Source organism: Castor canadensis, chromosome 1, assembly GCF_047511655.1.
Source record: "Castor canadensis chromosome 1, mCasCan1.hap1v2, whole genome shotgun sequence".
In the NCBI taxonomy this organism is placed as follows: Eukaryota; Metazoa; Chordata; class Mammalia; order Rodentia; family Castoridae; genus Castor; species Castor canadensis.
In genome coordinates, this window is record NC_133386.1 from 198,620,283 (window position 1) to 198,640,983 (window position 20,701).

At 39.6% G+C, this 20,701-nt stretch overlaps 1 long non-coding RNA gene, 1 other non-coding gene and 1 pseudogene across 2 annotated transcripts in view; all 3 read left to right on the forward strand.

Annotated features, from left to right (window-relative positions):
- The window catches only part of LOC141413835 (uncharacterized), a 60,859-nt gene that overhangs the window by 1,823 nt on the left and 38,335 nt on the right, over positions 1 to 20,701 (forward strand). Inside the window, exon 2 of the long non-coding RNA XR_012438769.1 lies at positions 7,335 to 7,474. This is a non-coding gene — a long non-coding RNA (uncharacterized lncRNA). The remainder of the gene's footprint in view (positions 1 to 7,334; positions 7,475 to 20,701) is intronic.
- Trnat-agu (transfer RNA threonine (anticodon AGU)) lies at positions 4,115 to 4,187 on the forward strand. The gene has a single exon. It is a non-coding gene; the product is annotated as a tRNA-Thr (tRNA).
- Positions 13,632 to 14,546, forward strand: LOC109701630 (G/T mismatch-specific thymine DNA glycosylase pseudogene; annotated as a pseudogene).

Consider the following 20,701-nt stretch of genomic DNA (forward strand, 5'->3'; position numbering starts at 1 on the left):
CTTCCATGGCCCATGTGAAAAGTCTTGAACATCAAGGTGAGACTTTTCTCCTCTAGCCTGGAGGTGCCTGGAGTCCTAGGTGATCTTTAAGGAGAGACTTGGGACTCAGATCTCTGGGTTTTGGGAAGAGGAGTGGGAACACACCAAAGGTGGGGTGCCAGTTCAGAAGGTGTTGCAGTCCTGAAGAGACCCAGAATTTAGGTGCTCAATTTTCTTTTTCAGTCCTGGGAATCAAACCCATGACACTTACTATGCACTAAGCACTGTTCTTAGTGTTTTACAAACATTAACTTATTTTATTCTCATAAAAATGCTACAAGACTGAGCTATTACTAATCTCAATCACAGATGAAAAAACTGAGGTGGAGGAGGTTAAGTGTGTTCTCACATAGCTTGTAAGTGGCAGGGACCGGGCTCATAAATGGCCTGTGGTCTGAATCCCTTGGCTCTGCTGTCTCTCACTAGTTTTGGCAGACTTTGGGGTGGCTCAGTATCTCAGGGCAAGGAAACCTGACTCTAAAGCATCAAGCACCTACTTGTCAGGAGAGGGTGATACAGAACAGACTAGAAGTTTGGCTAGATTTCTGGTAGAAATCCATTTGATTTGAATCCCTGTACTCTTTTGATGGAGTAATTTCACTCTTGGGAAAGTAGGGGGTGGAGAGACAAAGATGCAAAAATTAGCAAGTTTAATTACAGAAGAAAACAACCCCAAGTTCTGATCATGAAAAAACTCCCAAGCTCATGGGAATATATCGGTACGATGGGAATTAAAGGGTGAGTTAAAACGATTAAGATGAGAACTATATTGATGGTAGGAAGTACTCAGTGAAATGAAAGGAGTATGGCTTTCTTGATTACAACTATGTGTGAAACTTGTGCACACTGAATAACAGGAGAGAAGTGCTTGTTTAAGTCATTTCTTGTATATTAAAAATACAGTGGGAGAGAAGCTGTGTTTTAACTGCTGGTGAGAATGTAAGATATAAAATGATTAAGTTTTTGTAAGGTTCTTGTTTTTATTTTTATTTTTCTCGGAGATGGGTGCTGGGGATCAAATCCAGGACCTTACGCATGCTAGGTAAGTACTCTACCAATGAGCTACATCCCCAACCCTAGTGAAACTTTTTGGAAGAATAGTTTGACAACTTTATTTAGATTCTTAAAAATGTTCCCAGTAATTCCATATTTAGGGATATAGATATAAATAAATTGTTGAAGCTGTTGTGTTGATAGCAACAATTAGAAATATCTTAGATACCTGTCATTGGAATATTATGCAGTATTAAAAATAATGTGATAAAATTATGGCTTTAGAATTAGCCACTCAATAGAAGGCAAGTAGAAGGAAATGATAACAGTGATTATTTCTGGCTGGGTAGAGCAAAATAATTTGCATTTTCTTTAATAGCTTCTGAATACTTTATAACGAGCATGCAATACCCCCAATTTAGTAATTGGGGTAAAAGGGGTCTTCCAGCATGGTTCCTTGGTTAACCTCACCTATGCAACACCACTCATAAAGTGCTTTATTCAACAGCGTCTCCCGTTTGTCAATTACTTGGTTAGGTGCTAGGAATACAAAGTCCATTACCACAGGGGCCAGGACTAGCCAAGACACCGGGGAAGGCAGACAAGCAAGTAGGTCATAGATTGGAAGGATAGTTGCAAAATTACTTGATCTTTCTGTTGCTCAGCACTTAAGCAGTTTGTGTTCTTACGTTACTGTTATATATTTTGGTTATCTCCCTAGGAAGGTTGTAATCTTCTGGGGGTGAGGACTGTGAATTCTGAAATAAAATCATGTCTTGCATAACAATGTTTTGGTCAACAGCAGACCCCATATACCAAGGTAGTTCCATTTAGTCCCATGGAGCTGAAAAATTCGTATGATCCAGCGAAGTTGTCGTGTGACAGGCAAATACATTACTCACGTTTGTGGTGATGCTGGTGTAAACACACCTGTGCTGCCAGCTAGGTAAAAATACAGTGAATGCAAGTCCATATGGTACATAACACTTGATAGCGATAACACGTGACTATGTTACTGGTATGTGCAATTATTATTCTATACTTTTTAGCATTATTTTAGAATGTACTCCTTTGGTTTATATAAGACAAAGTTTACCATAAAGCAGTATTCCGTATCACCCTGGCAGCAGCCTTGTGTTCACCTGAGTGTCTTGATTGTGTCATGCACTTGTGTCTTTTGTGCTTGACTTAATTTCATGTTATTTTGTCCATCGTGGCCTTGTGTTCACCTGAGTGTCTTGATTGTGTCATGCACTTGTGTCTTTTGTGCTTGATTTAATTTCATGTTATTTTGTCCATCATGGCCTTGTGTTCACCTGAGTGTCTTGATTGTGTCATGCACTTGTGTCTTTTGTGCTTGATTTAATTTCATGTTATTTTGTCCATCATGGCCCTAGGATCAGTAGACTATTCCATATATACGTATGTACATATACCATTTGGCTATTTGTGTAGGCCTCACCATCTAGGTTTGTGTAAGTATAGTCTATGATGTTCATACAATGATGGAGTTGCCTAATGAAACATTTCTGAGAACATATCACAGTGTTTAAACAGTGCATGATGGTATATTTGAAGAATCCTACTTTAGAGTTCTATGTGGACTCTCACGTAAATTTGTTGACCAATCCTTTCAATTTGGAAAAATACAGGCCAACAAGCATATAGGCCCCTAGGTAAGTCTCCCATTGTATTCTCATACTCCCCCTACACAGATGGTCAGACAGACTAAAAAAGGCATTTTCAGTCCTAAGGCGGGGAGGAGGGGTGTTGGAGCGCACTAGATAATTCCTTTGCCTTGTGGACTCTGCTGATCCTAAGTTAACTTGCCTTATTCGGGATGTGAACCACAGGCTTAATTTCAGGTTGGCACTTGTGAATACTAATTGTTCTGGTTAAATTTACTCCTCTGGAAACAGAGTGAAATCAGATTAAGATTCTAATGCTGATTTTAACCAAGCCATATTTAAGTAAATAACTGCTAAATACCATGGGAAAGCACATGAGATGGGTATTTAAGTTTGGGACTGTTTTGACAAAGAATCAGACATAACAGCTGGACAATGGATTGGATCCTTTACAAAGTCAACAAGCACAGAAGGAAGAGTGCTAGTTGCTGCCCTTCCTGCAGCCTTCTCTCAGTGACAGGCCTTCACGCCTACTAAAGACCAGAGCCATTTTCTCAGGATCTGGTTTGTGTGAAATTTGGTAACATACAGGGTTGTAGTGAGTCCCATGCCCAGCATACAGTAGGCACTAGAAGAGTTAGCTGAATCAATCTTTAAGAAAAGTTCTGGGCTGGTGGAGTGGCTCAGTTGGTAAGAGTGCCTGCCTAGCAAACAAGTTCAAACCCTAGTGCCACCAAAAAACAAAAAGAAAGGTCTTTTATAATAGTTCTCCAGGTAAGACGAAGGCAGAACTAGTAGCAGGGTTTTGGTTTTTTTTTTATTACTCTCTAATACTGCAGGGGGTTTGGGAGTGTCACACAGGATGAACTTGTGGGGTTCCTCCAATGCAGTCTTCTTGTTATGGGTGTGTAGAGCATAAAGACTTTAAAGACAAGCATATTCAACTCACTATTTTATAGAAAGGTAATTGAGGACCCAAGCACTGAAGCCACACATGAGAACCTGGAAATCTGGGACTGGAACTTGCTCAAGACCTCTTTCCTACCTTTTAGTTCCTCCGTGCAGAAGCTCCTAAATAATGAGTTCAATACATGTTTTTGGCACAAGGTCACCCTAGTTGACAGTCAGTTTTACTGTTTTTGCTTCTTTGGGGTACCTCTTCCTCCTGCCTTGTGCACCTGCCTTTATAAAACCTTAGAAGTCAGGCCTGGCTAGGTAAGTCTCAGGCCTCCGGGTTAGGGAGTTGATTGGTCTGGAGTGCTCCAAGCTGTGTAAGCTTTTTGCTGGTATCCTAGTGCAGCTTTACAAATCACCTCTCTTTGAAACGAAACAAAAAGACTAAGGAATTTTTTGATGGGGAAAATATTGTTTATTTCACTACAGTGAGTCATCATTTATGTGTGTGTGTGTGTGTACATAGTCAGGCACCCCTTAAAGAACAGGATATAAGGGCTGGTGGAATGGCTCAAGTGATAGAGTGCCTGCCTAGTTAGCATGAGGCCCTGAGTTCAAATCCCAGTTCCACCAAAAAAAGGTTGGCTTTTAGCCGGGTGCCGGTGGTTCACACTTGTAATCCTAGCTACTCAGGAGGCAGAGATCAGAGGGATCATGGTTTGAAGCCAGCCCAGGCAAATAGTTTGCAAGACCCTATCTTGAAAACACCTATCTCAAAAGGAGGGCTGATGGAGTGGCTCAAGGTGTGGGTCCTGAGTTCAAACTCCACCATCAAAACAAAAAGAACAGGATATATTTTAAGAAATGCATTGTTCAGCAATTTCATATTGTGCAAACACCATTGAACGTACTTACCCAACTTAGGTAGAATAGGTCAGTCATTCTATGTGGCCTTTTAATGTTATCAAGGGAAACAGTAAATCTAAGATATTTGAGACTGCTGGCGTAACACCACATACAGTAAGTCTTGTTCTTTTTTTTGTGTGTATAATAGAAGGAATGCAGCCTAACGTAACAGTGAAAAGTGTAGTATTGTGCATTTTAACAGTTCTGTATTATCAAGTATTTTGTAGTGCACGTCACTGAAGATGATACACTTTTATCCGAGTGGAAGAGTGGCAGGTTTGCTTACACCACAAACATGGGAGTAATGTGTAGCACCTCAACACCACTGGGTGATAGGAATTTTTTGGCTCCATCATAATTTTGTGGGACCATTGTCCTATATGTGGTTTCTCATTGGCTGAAATTTTATATAGTATGTGACTAAGATAGATAGATAGATAGACAGATAGACCCTAATATATTTAACCATTTCTTTAATGTTGGACCTTTGTGTAGAACTCTTTTTTTTTTTTTTTTATGATTCTGGGGATTAAATTCAGGGCTTCACACTTGCTACAGAAGCACTTCCCCAGTCCTTTTTGTTTTTAGTTTGTTTATCAGACAGGCTCTCAGGGTCCTGGACTGGCCCCAACCGACATCCTCCTGCCTCTGCCTCCCCAGTAGCTGGAACCTTGGTCTGCACCACCACGCCTGGCTTAGAATTTTCTGCTTGTATGAATACTGTGTTGATTAACATCTTTGTATGTAAATGCTGGCTTAGATTTCTGAGAATTTCCTTATGGTAACTCTACATGCATACTTAGTAGAGCAAATGATTAAAAAAATCATTTTTAGGCTCTGGTTACTTATTGCCAAATTGCTTCTTGGCAAAGTTTCAGTGATTTGTTGAGCATTTGCTACATATTGCTTAGTTTCCCCACAGCTGCCTGCACCAGAGCAAGACAGGAATGTTGCTTTGCAGTCCTGAACTACTTGCCTCCCCACTAGTACTGTGAGCTCCAAAATGCAGGAACGAAGCAGTACATTCCAGCTCTCTGGAGGGCGTCTTCCAATCCCCTCTACCTTCTATCCTAATAACTGCAATATCAATTGAAAATCTAATTCTAGTCTAAATTTACTTCAGATGTGGAGAAGGATCCATCAGGCTGTAGCAAGGAGGGGAGAAATGTGGTGGATAGGAATTTAGGGTTGGTGCTGGAAATACCTGGGGCCTATGCCTGCTACTCCACCTTCTGTTACATAACCTTGGACAAGTCAGGTCAACCTCTCTGGATCCCAGATTCCTTATCTGCATACTGAATAGAGCTGGTCAACCTATCTTTTATTTTATTTTTATTATTGTCTCTGTGAGGTAAGGCTTTTGATAATAACTCAGTTTCTAAGATGGGTTCCCTAACTTGTCATTTAAGACAAGATATCTTAGTTTAATACTGTTATTTTGTACCATTTTTGCTTGTGAAAAGTTTTTGATGACTTTCTCCACAAATTAATAAATTGTTATCTAGGGAACTTGGTTAAAGGAGTTTGGCCCAACCAAACTCCTGTTAATTGTTAGTTAAGATAATAACACAAGTGCCATTTCATATAACTTGTGTCTTTTGGTCGTCATTGTTAAAAAAATTACATGAGATAGGTAAGAAATTACTATTTCCATTTTATCATGAAGGAACAGAAAGTCACAAGACTGTGTGAGACCTGATATCATGCAGTAGGTATGGGATAGAAATGCAGCGATGTGTTACTTAAGAACAGATGTGTTGTGACGCTATTTCATCATTGTGGGAACACCATAGGGTGCACGCACACAAATTTAACAGTGTGGTGTCACTACGCCGTGTAGCGTTACGGGACCAGTGTTACTTAATCAACCCATTTTGACTGAAACACCATCATGTGGCTTGTTACTCTACTACAGTAGTTTGTGATTGCTTTCTGATTTGTGACTTCCCACAAGAAGGAACAGACCCTGTTCTCCTGAGCTCAGGTTTGATGCTGGCCTTGTGTACTAGGCCTGGCCAAATAGAGTAACTCACCCCTCTTCCATCTAACAATAGTGATTGGCCCAGAGGTCAGACATAAGACCCAGAGTCTTTCCCTAGAATTGTTCCATGAAGGCAGGGCTAAGAGAGCATTCTTTTTGCTAGGGTCACTTAGCAGGTACAGCCATATTTTCTGTCACCTGGAGAAACCTCTCTCAGTAAGAGAAAAAGGCCAATAGGGAAAGAAAAGCAGAGACAAATAGAAAGTGTTGAACCCAGAGACCTGGGTTCCTGAAGCTCTTGGGTTTTTTTTGGGGGGGGTGGCTGTTGTAGTGCTAGTGATTGAACCCAGTGCCTTGGGCATTCTAGGCAAGCACTGTACTTGAACTACATCCCCAGACTGTTAGAGTTCTTTATTTGTATGACCTATCTGGCTAGTGGAGCCAATCAATTTCTTTTTCTCCACTTTACACTAAGTAGAGTTTTTTTGCTATTGTTTGAAACCAGGAAATGAACCCAGACCTTTGGTTGTGAGGCCATTGTCCTTTCTTTTAGTGTTAGTAATAGCAGTGAGTGGTTGAGTATTTACTATGTGACAGTAGTGAAACTTCTGACAGAAATCACTTATAGGATCTAAATGGGATGAGGAACTATTCTAGGAGGGCATTCTTGCATGTCTCTAGCTAAAACACCCTGCTATGACAGCTGCAATGGCCACACATGAACTTTTCACCCAGAGCTAGCATTCGGATAGGTTGTCTGCACCAGTCACCTTCCTTGGCAAATAGCTTGTGCAAGCTGCCTTTTGTCTTTTTGTTTTCTTTTTTCCTCTCCTTCTCTTTAACAACTGTGAATAACAAGCCTCTTTGCTACTTCTTTGTTGGTTTCATTTTAGATTGGTTGACACTTCATGATGTCAGAAGTGGGAAGCAAAAATGATCCTTCATTGCTCTTCAGTGACACATGGACTTGAGCATGGTACCTGCTGGGGCCTTCTGTGCCCCACTTCTTCCCCAGTGGCCCTGATCTTAGTGGGTGAGTCATCTTGTCTTCCCAATCTCCCACCTTGGTTCAGAAGGCCTTTGTGGGATGTTTTTTGGTACTGGCTCTGTCCCAAATGTTTGTTTTCTGTTTTTTCTTTGTTCTCATGGGGAGTTCACAGTCTAAGGATGCAGCTTTAGAATGGCTGTACAAAACTTACCATTCTTCATCCTGTGAACCCTTGACATGATGGACCAACTTTACTAAAAGTAATTTTGAATCACATGTCCGCCCCCCCCATCCATTATGACATCTGCAAACTAGCCTTTCTCCATAGACAAATGGAAGGACAAAGATAAAAAAAAACAGTCAGCCAGGCACTGATGGCTCGCACCTGCAGTCCTAGCTACTTGGGGGGGTGGGGAGGCACTGAGATCAGTAGAATCATGGTTCGAGGCCAGCGCAGGCAAATAATTCAAAAGACCCCCCATCACCAAAATAACCAGAGTAAAATGGACTGGAGGTGTGGCTCAAGCAGTAGAGTGCCTGCTTATCAAGGGCAAAGTCCTGATTTCAAAATTCCAGTCCCACCAAAAAAACAAAACAAACAAAAACCACACAGCCCAAATAGGACTCATACTTTGGTATTTGGAGGTACATAGAACGACAAAAATCCAAAATTGTCTTTCCAAAAGACAGTAACGCCGGTCATGGTGGCGCATACCAGTAGTCAACGAGGTGAAGAAGATGAGGCAGGAGGATCACAAGTTTGAGGCCAGCCTAGACAAAAAAAAAAAAAAAAAAAAAAAAATCAAAAAATGCAAAGCCAGCTCAAAGACTGTAAACTAGAAAAGATTTCCAAAGCTTCTGGAATTAAAATTACACCCAAACTGAGCCCTGCTTCCTCTGTCTGTCTGCCCTCTGCTTCTTCTCTTTCTTCTTCATCCCCCACCATTCACTTGGCCTTGTCTGAACCTTCCTTTTCCAGTTACCCTGCTCATTCCTTTCAAAGTAAGCTCATTGTTTAAAGTCCTATAAAAGTTAAACCAAATGAAGGAGGTCCTGGGACTCCCTCTTCATCCTCCTCCCCCTGGACTAACCCAGAGCTCAGAACAATAGCTAAGGGTTCCCAGACCCCTATTGTGTCTTCTTGCCTTTATTAAGAATTTCTCTTTGTTTCTAAGATCTATGAGCCTGGCTACTCTGACCTTTACCAGTCGATACACAGGCTTGTTGGTGTAGGACATGCTGAAAAGGGGATAGAAGGAACAGTCAGCAAATCCCCTTACAAGATTTTTCAAAGAAAAGGGTCACTGACTTGATGGATGCTGCCACATTAGCAAAAGACCTCTGTAAATACATCCTGTGGTCTTCCTGCAAGCTGTTGACTGGGAAAAAAAAAAAAAAAACATAGCAATGTACTCAGGACCCAGACAAACCTGTGTGTAAGGAATGTGGTAGCCTGGAAAATGTCTTTAAATAATATCCTGGCCTGGAAACGATGAGGAAACTGTGAGATCTCCTCCCTTTTCAGTTCAACCTTCATTGATTGGTTGGAGAAGCACTTAGCACATTAGTGAAGCAAAGTCAGCTTATCTGGGCCAGGATGGATACTCCTGCCTTACTGAGCTGACAAACTCTCCAAAACGCTGCTGAAAAGAAAACGACCCAGCTGTTAGACTTTCAGATCTTGGGAATTATAACAGGATACCTGGCCAGTGATGACCCAAGGATACAAAGAGAGCCATGTTTATTTGTCTCAGATCCTAAAGGCAGATTGAGTAGAAGTAGAATTCCCTACCATTCCACTCTTACACAATGCACTGATGACCACTTTGCTTACACCCCCACTGGGCATCTCTGCAACACAGCTGTCATTTATCTAAGATATTAGCAACCAAAGGCCACAGTCTCTAGGGAGGAACCTCAGTTTTCACTTGCCTAAGTTAAATATTTATGTCATTGGATTTCAGAACAAGATCTTAATTTTGACCCTCAGAAAATAAAAAAGGAATTCTTTCTTCCTAACACCAACAACCAAAAGACAGTTATAAGGATTTTTATAGTCAGCAGGGTAGTATAGACAGTAGATTCCAAATTTTTCTGCTATAACACAACTTTGTACACATTCCTTTAGGGTGACCAACCTGGATCTTTACTGTGGGCAGAGAAAATGGAAACTTCCTTGAGTAAGCCAGTCTCTGTGACTTTATCTTTCATCTTCCTTCTTTCTCTTTGAACAAGGTGGAAATACCTTAGATGAACTAACCCCCAACGGGGAGGTAAGCATAAGCCTACTGAGTATGATAGCCCATGGTTAGACCCTGTAGCTAAAGGGTTGTCTCCTTGTATGAGAGCAATTGTAGCTACTGCTAATGTACTGCAAGCTATGAAAGAATTGATTATTGGGCCCCCTTGACCATTTTTGTTCTGCATTCTATCAAAACTCAGCTCCTACCACACCCAGCATCTGTCCACCAATAGACTTACATCTTTCAGAATCCTTTTGTAACCTCCTTCTAATGGGATTATCACTCATTGTGGTTCTTTAAAACTTGTCACTGCTTCCTCTCTCTTCTGGCAAAGTTCCCATGACTGTACAACCCTGACAGTATATCACACCTGGACTGGACTTATGAGAGATCTTTTTTGTCTTACCAAAATGAGTGAGAACAGTAGGCAGTCATAAGAAAAAACTAGAGCCAGTAAACACAAAAGGATGCTTAAACTCTGTCCCATAATTTAAAAAACTTAATTTTTGCCCATCTGATTAACAAAATTTAGAGGTTTTGTCATAGGCTTGGCAACAGTTTAGATTATGAGATCATGAAGGGCAAATTAGCGCACTTCTGTTAGAAAACTCTTGGCACTCTTTGTCTTGGTTTCTCTAGCCTTAGTATACTTATAATAAAATGAGTTGACCCAGAATTTAATAGATAGATGATCAACTCTGTAATTTAATCATACATTCAAATTCAGCTGCTTAATTCAGTTAAGCCAATTGCTCTGTGAATGGTGTAGTCACTTAGTGGTTGATTAAAAATACTTTGGTTTCCACTGGAATGTACTCACCTACCCACAGTTGCCTGTCTTTGGGCATTGACCACTCCTAAGTCATTAATACCAGTTAGGCAAGTAAAGGATAAGCACATTTTATTGTCAGACACAATTTATATCTAATTTCTCCAGATGTTTGCTTTTCCAAGTCATTTGTTCACTAGCTAAAGATAAGGCACATGTCCAAACTTCATGAGTTTTAAAATACTTATCCTAGGAGGGGCTGGGGGAAGTAACTCAGTGGTTAAGCACAAGCACAAGGGCCTTAGGTCGTATCCCCAGCACCACACACACACACACACACACAAACTCTCTCTCTCTCTCTCTCTCTCTCACACTCCCACCAACTACTTAAAAAACCTTATTCTAGTCAAAGAAATGGACGTATTTTTAGATACATTTTTTTAACAACCGAAGAAGTGTTTTTTTCTTTCTAGTTTTGTCTCTAGCTGCTCCATGGATTCTGAAGTCAGAGGAGGCAAGGTGGGAATATGGGGGAGGAATCTGAGTTCAGCTGAAGAAAATTTATGGTTTTGAACTATCTTTCAGCTTCCTTCCTGTTTAGGAAGGAAGCAGATATTCTCCCAGCCTCTTCTTCCTGGAACATACTGAAAAGGCTCAAAACTGACGCTGCTGAGCCGAAGCTTATTCTTTGGAAATCTGTTTCTTGAATATTTTGTTTTGCCAGTTTAGCTGCCAAAGAAATTAATGTAGTCCACTATTAACTATCTAAGTGCAGTATATCTGTCTAGGAAAACAAGTGAATAATTTAGCTTGTCTGTTAACATGAAGTCACTATGCTTGAATATTGTAACAAAGCATAAACATCTTGAACTTCTGGCTAAATACATATATTAAAATGTACTGGGGCTAGAAGCAAAAAGAACATTTGGCAAGATATTCAGTGACCCAGCAACTCCAAAGATATACTCACACAAGAATGTTCCTGGCAAGTGTGAAGCCCTGAGTTCAAACCCCAGTACCACCAAAACCGTGAAAAAAGAGGATGTTCCAGAATACTCACAGCTAACTTGTTTGTAATAGTAAAAATACCAAATGACAATAGCTAACAGTTTTGAGTACTCACCTGTCCCAGGAACTGTTCTAAGCATTTCACATATAGTATCTTGTGGACTTAACAGAGCAACTCTATGAAATGGTTTTTGTCATTATTTACCCATTTTATAATTGCTGGCAACTCCCTCAAGCCACAGCTAATAAGTGGCAGAAGTAGGAATTGAACCCAGGGCTGCACACATGATCCTTGAACTATTCCTTCGTTTGGAACAACTTAAATGCCCATCAAATTATGGGCAAGTTATATAATGTGGTATCTGAAATTCTGTACTGTTATGACCCTCCTACCATAAACAATTATAAAACTGGACAAAATATGTGAAGCAGCTGTTTTGGACATTGTAGAATAGGCAGTGCAAAACTGTAACATCAAGGGAAAGGAAAGATAGTGAATCCCACTGTCTCCCTGGCTTTCTGCTTGAAGGAACCTTCTCATGCTTCAGTGAGGTGCCATCCTAGCACCATACAGCTGAGACCAACAGTGGAGGTTGCCAAAGCAGCTAGGGTTTGTGGGTCAGTGTACTAGCGAGAAGGGCGTATAGAGAAGGAGCTCCAGGAATCTGTGCTGGGATCTCCTTAGGTCTTTAGCCAGATACACCTAAGCACATGCAGGGTGAGACTCCGCAGGCCTAGCAGAGAACAGCTACTGGGTCTCCCTATGCTAGAAGATAATCAAGAGACCTCACTAAATCCTCTGAGCATTCAACTGTGACCCAGAACAGTAGGGCTACTGTAACCCAAGACTATGCGCCACTAAAGACTTTCTCAAAAAGCTTAAAATAATCCTCAAAAGAATCAAGCTTTCCTGCTATAAATTACTATCTGCCAAAACAAAACACAACATCCTGTAAAGTCAAGAAATTTAGCATCAAGCTAGGCACTGGTGGCTCATGCCTGTAACCCTAGCTACTCAAGAGGCAGAGATCAGGAGAGGAGGATCAAGGATTGAAGCCAGCCCGGGCAAATAATTCATGAGACCCTATCTTGAAAATACCCATCATAAAAAGGGCTGGTGGAGTGGCTCAAGGTAAAGGCCCTAAGTTCAAACCCCAGTACCAAACACACACAAAATTAGCATCCAGCATAAAATATAAAATTTCCAGACATGAAAAACAATCAAGAAAATGTGACCCATAACCAGACTTTAAAAAAAAAAAAAGAAAAAGACCCAACAACAAACCAATATGAAGTCAAGGGTGGTGGTACACACTTGCAATCCCAGAACTTGTTAGGTGGAGGTAGGAGGATCCCTCATTTATTTGAAGACAGTCTGGCCTTCACAGTGAGATCCCAAAACAACCAAACCAAACCAAACAAAACAAAACTCCAGCAAACAACCAAACAAAAACAAGATAAATTGACCCTGAGATGACAGAGATAATAAAAAAAGCAGACAAGAACTTGTAAACAACTGTTTTAAGTATATGTGTGGAATTAAAGGAAAATAGTAATATACTAGGCAAAATGATATCCTGCTAGTGAAAAGGAAAGCTCACCAGAGAAAAAGAAAACAATGAAAAAAGAATTAAATGGATTCTAGCAATGAAAAATATTACATCTGAAATAAATTTATTGGGTAGGATTTTAAAGTAGATTGGAAACTACAGAAGGGGAAAAAAAAAAAAACCCTTGAAGATAGGATCATAGGAATTTTCCAGAGTGACACAGAGGGAGAAAAAAGGCTGAAAAAAAGGACAGTGGCTGGGTCAACATCAAGTGTTTTAACGTGCATAAAATTGCAGTCTCAGAATGAGAGGAGAGAAAGATTGGGGCATAAAAATATTTTGCAGAAATAATGGTTAATGATTTTCCAGATAAGATGAAAACTACCAATTCACAAAGCCTAGAAGCTCAATGGACCCTCAAGCAGAAAAATACAAAGAAAAATCACTCATTAAAATAATCTGACAAGTCCACAAAATAAAAAGAAAAGCAAGAAAAAAAATCACTGACACATTTAAAGTGAAAAGTAGACCATTTCCATGATATTTTTGAAGCTGAACTTTTGACCAAGACCCTCCCTGACATTTTGACCTTCATTCTGGACATTGTGATTATTGGCACTAACCCAGGACTGATGGCTGCTTACAAAGAGCATAATAACCCTGGACCTGGAAACCATTTTTGGAAGTATCTATTCATGTCAGAGCTGAGTGAGGTTGAGGTGAGTCACATGGATGATCACAGCTTAGCAGGGAATGTGGCATTGTATGTACCAATATGGTGGACAAGAGGACACCAGGCAGCAAAGATCTTTCCAGTAAAGAATTTTGTGAAGGAGTACGTATTCTAGTACAGAAATTACAGAAATATCAGCCACAAATAGCAGTGTTTAATGGGAAAATGTATTTATGAAACTTTTAGTAAAGAAGTTTTCGGAGTAGAAGTTAAGAACTTGGAATTTGGGCTTCAAGCCTCTAAAAATTCCAGATCCAGAAACTTTGTGCTGTTATACCATCATCCAATGCAAGATGTGCTCAGTGTCGCCATGCCCAGGACAAAGTTCATTACTACATTAAACTGGAGGACTTGAGAGATCAGGTGAAAGGCACTGAACGAAACACAGATGTTCAGGAGGTACACTATGCATTTGACATACAGCTTGCCCAGGAGGATGCAAAGAAGATGGTGGCTAAGGAAAAAACTATGAGTTATGAAACAGCGTATGATGGTGCTTATGGAGAAAATCCATCCAATAGTGAGCCTTGCATCTTCTCCTCAAATGGGCTGACTGATGGTGCAGTGCTAAGAGGAGAATCTGCTTTCACTGACATTCCCAGTGGGCAGTGGATGAGCCAGTCATTTGCAGACCAGACTGCTTCCTGAAAGATAGTGAATAATTATGAAATACATCACAGATGTGTAGAAGCAAGACACAACAAAATACAGTGAAAACTGTTGAACCACACAGGATGGAGGGAAAGGCTGAGGAAGTACAGAGGAGGAGGACCTATGGGAAGGGCACTAACAGGAGGGGAGAGTACAAGAAGTAAAGAAGGTGAATATGGTTGATGTACTTTCTATATAAGAATGATTATAGAATATTTAAACCTGTTGAAATCAGTATAAGAAGGGGACTAAGGAAGAAAAGAGAAAAATGGAGGGAATGAACTAATTTGGAATATAATACATAGATACATGGAAATGTTATAATGAAACTCCCTGTATAGTTATCTTGAACAGAAAGGTCTTTTTTCAAAAACAAAGGACAGGAAGGTAAAATAGGTACTGTCTGAGGGTTAGTTCCAGTGGGAGAGGGGAGGACATAAGGAAAGGGTGTAGGTGGTTGAAAATGGTGGAAATATTGTGTATTCATGTATGAGAATGGAAAAATGAGACCTGTTGAAACTATTCAAAGAAGTGGGGGGAGAGGAGAAAATGCAGAATGATGGAGGGGGTGAATTTAACTAAGATATATTGTAAATACTTTTTTAAATGTCACAAATATACCCCCAGTACAACAATAATATGATAATAAAACTAGAATAAAATTTTAAAAATAATAATTGTGCAGAGCAATAGTAGGAAGAAAGAAGCCGTGCTTAAGGAAAGTGCTTCTCAGCTCTGCTTTGGTGCTGCTGTTTTAATGCAGGTCTTATGACGGAGAACCTCAGTTTGGAAACTGAAGTCTTTTGTTAGTACTTTACTCTAGTGTGTAATTACGGTGCAGAACGATTATGTGGTAGAATCAACTGTAGGAACCTGAGTAGTTTGGAAGGAAAAAGTAGTTTTGTGGTTTTCTTTTTCTGGGGGGCAGCACTGGGATTTGAATTCCAGGCCTCACGCTTACTAGGCAGACGCTCTACCACTTGAACCACACTACCAGCCCAAAGTAGGAGTTTTGTATATGAGTTTTTATATTTGAATTGACCACCATTCCAGCTTTTTATATACTGTATTTCATTTTATGAAGAACCCAATTTTCTTTTGGGAGTCACTTTGATCTGTAATTTAAAAATGCAACAGTCCAAACAATTATAGTTGATTCTAAAGTGTATAGACCCAAGTATCTCATTTTTGCTTTTGCTGCCTAAAACAGGCATGCTGATAATACGTACCAGTGAGAAGAGGGAGAGGTGCCAACTTCCACATAGGAAGGGGATGCTCACTGGAGTCTCACATGGTAGTGTTGGTGACTGGGGGTAAACTCAGGGCTCCCTGGGTTGTAGTCACTTGGACCTCTTTCCTTTCTCAGTGGTAGGTGTATGCAAGAGTTGCTTCTCCGTAGGAATGCAGAGTATGGCCTTGGAGTAGCAAGGTTGCCTTTGGCCTCCTCACCCCTGTGTGTGTTAATCCCCTGGGAGGCAGAAACTGTTCCTGAGCTGGTTCCAAACAATGCAGTGCCTCTTTTACATTTGGTCACTCATGGATGTTCTACTTGAAAGGAATAAATCTGATAGGGAAGGATCTAAATTACTCAGTATTTACCACCTTTCTAATTTTATATTCTTTGGCTTGAGGGGGTTGTGACATGGAAAGTGTAACATGAACTTTCAGCTGAGCAACAAGGCACAGGCGGTGTTTGATAATTGTATTTAAACTGGTGCTTGGTGTACATGAGAATTGTTCTTTCTAGGTAAAACAACAAGTCAAAAATTTAAAAACTCCTTTTTGTACATCATTGCTGTTGTGTAGACTATGAACCTTGAGAAAAAGTTAGATCGAGTTAGGTATTTTGTGATTTTTCTAAAGCATTTTCCATGGTATTTCAAACAGAGCAGACCACTAGGTCTGGTGGATATTAAAGCTGAATATTCAGAAATGCCACGTCCATCCACACCTGTCACTCCTGAGTAGTCTAATTTTATACATACCCAGGAGCGTGCTATTTTCCAATATGAGATGTCTGCAAAGGTTTCATGTTCCCTACAGGCAATTGTGTAACCAGTCCTGTTGATAAAGAGAAAAAAATTGGGGGGGGCCGTGGTCTTGAGCTTTGAACTCAGAGCCTCACACTGGCTCTACAGCTTGAACCACTCTGCCAGCCCTTTCTTGTGTTAGGTATTTTTTGAGATAGGGCCTCACAGACTATTTGCCTAGACTGGCCTCAAACAGTGATTAGTCTGATCTCTGCCTCCTAAATAGGTAGGATTACAGGTGTGAGCCATTGGCACCCAGCAAGAAACTAATTCTTGTTATGAATTTTAATCTGCTTTTTAGCTATGGTGATGATTTTGTTTCTCCTTAAGTCTAGGTCCAGCTGTGTATAAGTCATCAAAGTTATTATTTATTTATTTATTTTAGTGAGAACAGTAGCAAAGGTTATTAGGAATAGTAAAGTTTATTAAAATAGAAAGGCACTTTTGTTACTGGTGGATGCGTTGCCAGCCAGAGTGGGTGGTGTCTGTGATCAGAAGACTTCCGAATTCTTTGTGTCCTGAGGGGAAGAATCCATGGCAGGACATGTGGGTGTAAATAGAGTTTATTAGAAATTAGGGACAGGAAATACAAAGGGAGCATGTTGGGGCCAGGTGGAATCTGCTAGCAAAGAGAGCTTCCTTCTGTTCTCCAGATACTTTTAAAACTTATGCTGACCTATGGGACGTGAGGAACCAGGTGATCCCCACTCAATAATCAAAGAGTGGGGAGGGTCATGGGGGGTTCCTAGGGCAGTCCCTGAGCCCGAGCCTGGTCAATCTGAAATGTATATTAAGTTTCTATGCGTCCCAAACTTTCCCTAATTTTAGCTGGCTTCAAATACCTCCTGAGAGACAAGATCTTGAAAAAATCTTTTTGAGGTTGCTGAAGGGCTGGAGTTCTTTTTTTTCTGAATCTGCTTCGCGCTGACAAGGGGCGGCAGACCCTACCTACCAAGGGAAGTTGTCTCTCCTACTTCTTTCTTTTGGGGCTCACTTGGACATAGGTGTCTGAATTGTTCAGCACAATGGAAGTTTCTCATGGAGACCTGAGTTGTTCATGGAGCTCTCATTGGTCTGTAGAGATCAATAGCCCTGTTGCATCAAGATTTGGGCCCTAAAGGCTTTTATCTGGTCTCCTGACTGGTTTCGCCACATGTTGCTGGTGGATGTGGAGTCTGTAATCAGAAGACTTCCAAATCTTTCTGTCCTACCTGGAAGAACCCATGGCAGGACATGTGGGTGTAAATGGAGTTTATTAAAAGTTAGGAAAGGGACATACAAAAAGGAACATGGTAGGGCCCAGGTGGAATTTGGAGGCAGAGACATCATAAATGTTATTTAAATGGTGTACTGTACTGCTGTTTATATGGCAGTTAGGTGCAGGTGATTTGAAGTGCATTTTATCAGGGACCAGGAGCAATTGAATTATTTTTTATGGGACTATGCAAAGTGTGTGACGAGGTGCTGTGTTGGTATATAAGTATTGTAGCTTTACAACAGATTTCCTTATTTGAGTGGAGAAAACACTGACACTCACTGGAGAACAGGGGTGAGGATTTTCCAAGCATACAATCATGCTGTTTTTCATTAAACATGACAGATGAGAAATAAATGTTGATATATCCTGTTTTGTTTTGTTTTTTAAAGTAGCTGCAGAAAAAAGCACACAGATAGGAGACTAGAAAAATCCTGAGTGGTAAAATGGTAGGAAATTCTGCCAACCTAGGAATCTATATCTAGTGAAAATATCCTTGAAAAATAAAGGTGTGTGTATGTGTGTGTCTTTGGGTATTTTCCACTCAATACTGCTGTGAATCTACAACTGTTCTAAAAAAAATAAAGTCTATTTTTAAAAATGAAATCAAAATAAGTATATTTTCATACAAAGAGGCTGAGAGCATTCGTCACCAGTAGGCCTGTACAAGAAAGGAAACATTAGAGCTTGTTTTTCAGGTCAAAGGCAAGTGTTATGAGATGGAAAGTAGGATTTATACAAAAAATGAAAAGTGCCCCAAACAGTATATATGTGAACCAGTAAAGCATATATTTTCTTATTTGTTAAATTTTAAAAGATAATTGACTGCTTAATGAAATGATAGCAGTGCATGGTGGAGTTTGTGTTTCTTATATTGTATCTGAAGTAGAGTATTACGAACTCATGCTAAATGGTAATGAGTGATGGCTGCATATTTATTCCCTAGAATAACCATTGAAAAGGAACAGCCAAAAATCCAGCAAAGCAACTAAAATGAGACAAATTTAGTTCAATTTACTTAAAAAACAAGACAATAATGTGTGGCTCAAGTGGCAGAGCACCTGCTTTGCAAGCATAAAGCCCTGGGTTCAAACCCCAGTACCACCAAAAAATAAAAATAAATAAAAAGAAACAACCTAAAAAAAGATAAAGGAGAAATAAAGGAACATAACATAGCTGAGACAAAGAACAATGGCAAAATGACAGACTTAAATCAGCCATAACAATACATAAATGTAAATGGATCATAGACTAGATAGCAGAGCGAGACTCAATTGCATGAAAGATATATTTTAAATACACTGACAGAGAAATAAAAGCATAGAAAAAGATATAACAGACAAATGTATAGAAAGCTGGAGTCTGTATTAGTATCAGATAAAATATACATCAAGATAAAAAGTATTATCAGACAGATTTTCATAATGAGAAAAAAATTTATTTTTAAGACATAAAATCCAGAATGTGAATGTAACTAATAGACAAGCGTTGAATATGTGAAGCAAAAATTTGATCGAACTGAAGGGAGAAACAGACAAATCCATAACCAGAGTTGGAAGGTTTTGAAATCCCTTTGGTAACTTATAGAACAGACAAGAGTTTAAAGTATTTGAACAATACCGTCAGCCAGCTTGATGTTGTTGACTTTATCAAACACTACATCCAAGAACTACCGAATATATTTTTGGAGAGTACATTGAACATCCATCAGTATAGGTTATGTGCATACATATACATAAAATACATATAACTAAATATCAAAAGATCGAACCGGGTGCCCGCAGCTACTCAGGAGGCAGAGATCAGGAGGATCACAGTTCAAAGCCAAATAGTTTGTGAAAAAACCCATTACAAAATAGGGCTGGTGGAGTGGCTCAAGGTATAGACCCTGGGTTCAAGCCCCAGTACTGCAAAAAAAAAAAAAAAAGAAAGAAAGAAAAGATTGATATTATACAGAGCATATTCTATGACTACAAACAGTGTTGAAAGCTCAAGGGATTAGAAAATACATTTAACCAAATGATGACAAATACACAATTTATCCAAATTTGTGGAAAAAAACCAGTGGAATATAGCTACAACAGTGTTTACAGGGAAATTTATACCCTTAATGTTTACTTTATTTTAAAGTCTTATTTATTTACTTATTTTTTCTTTGAGACAGAGTCTGTCTTTGTAACCTAGGCTGGCCTTGAACTTGCAATCCTCTTACCTCAGCCTCCTGAGTGCTAGGATTATATGTTTGCATCACCATACCTGGCACAATATTTATATTGGAAAAGGAGGTATAAAATCAAGTGAAATATAAAACACAAGTAGCAAAAATAAATACAATAAAATTAGTTCTTTGAAAAATGAAACAAAAGTGATAAATGTCTGGCAAGAATGATCAAGGCAGAAAACCCCACAAATTATTAAAATCAGAAATGAAAGGAGACATCTCTTCAGATCTTACAGACTTAAAGTGATAATAAGGGAATACTATACATGACTTTTTTCAGCAAATTCAGTAGCTTAAATGAAAGGGACAAATTCCTTCAAAAACACAACTTCGTAAAACAGAAGAAATAAAAAACTAAATGTCCCCATATCTATTAAAAACTCACATTAATAATCTTCATACAAAGAAAACTCTAAGCCCAGATATGTTCACTTGTGAATTTTATCACATTTCAGGAAGAAATAATAATAAGCCTATACAAAATTTCTCAAAGTACAGAGAAAGGATCTGGGTGTGGTGGTATACACCTGTAATCTCAGCACTTAGGAAGTAGAGGGAGGAGAATTGTGAGTTCAAGGTCAGCCTGAACCATGTCTTTAAAACAAAAAAAGAAACCAAAACATTTTAAATCATTTTATGACTCCTGCAAACCTAGATGGGTGTGAAGGCTCAGGCCTGATATCCCAACTACTCAGTAGGGGAAGATTGGAAGGATTATGGTTTAAGATCAGCCAAGACAAAAAGTTAGCAAGACTCCATCTCAACACAAGCCAGGTGTGGTGGTGTACTTCTGTAATCTCAGTTGCATGGAA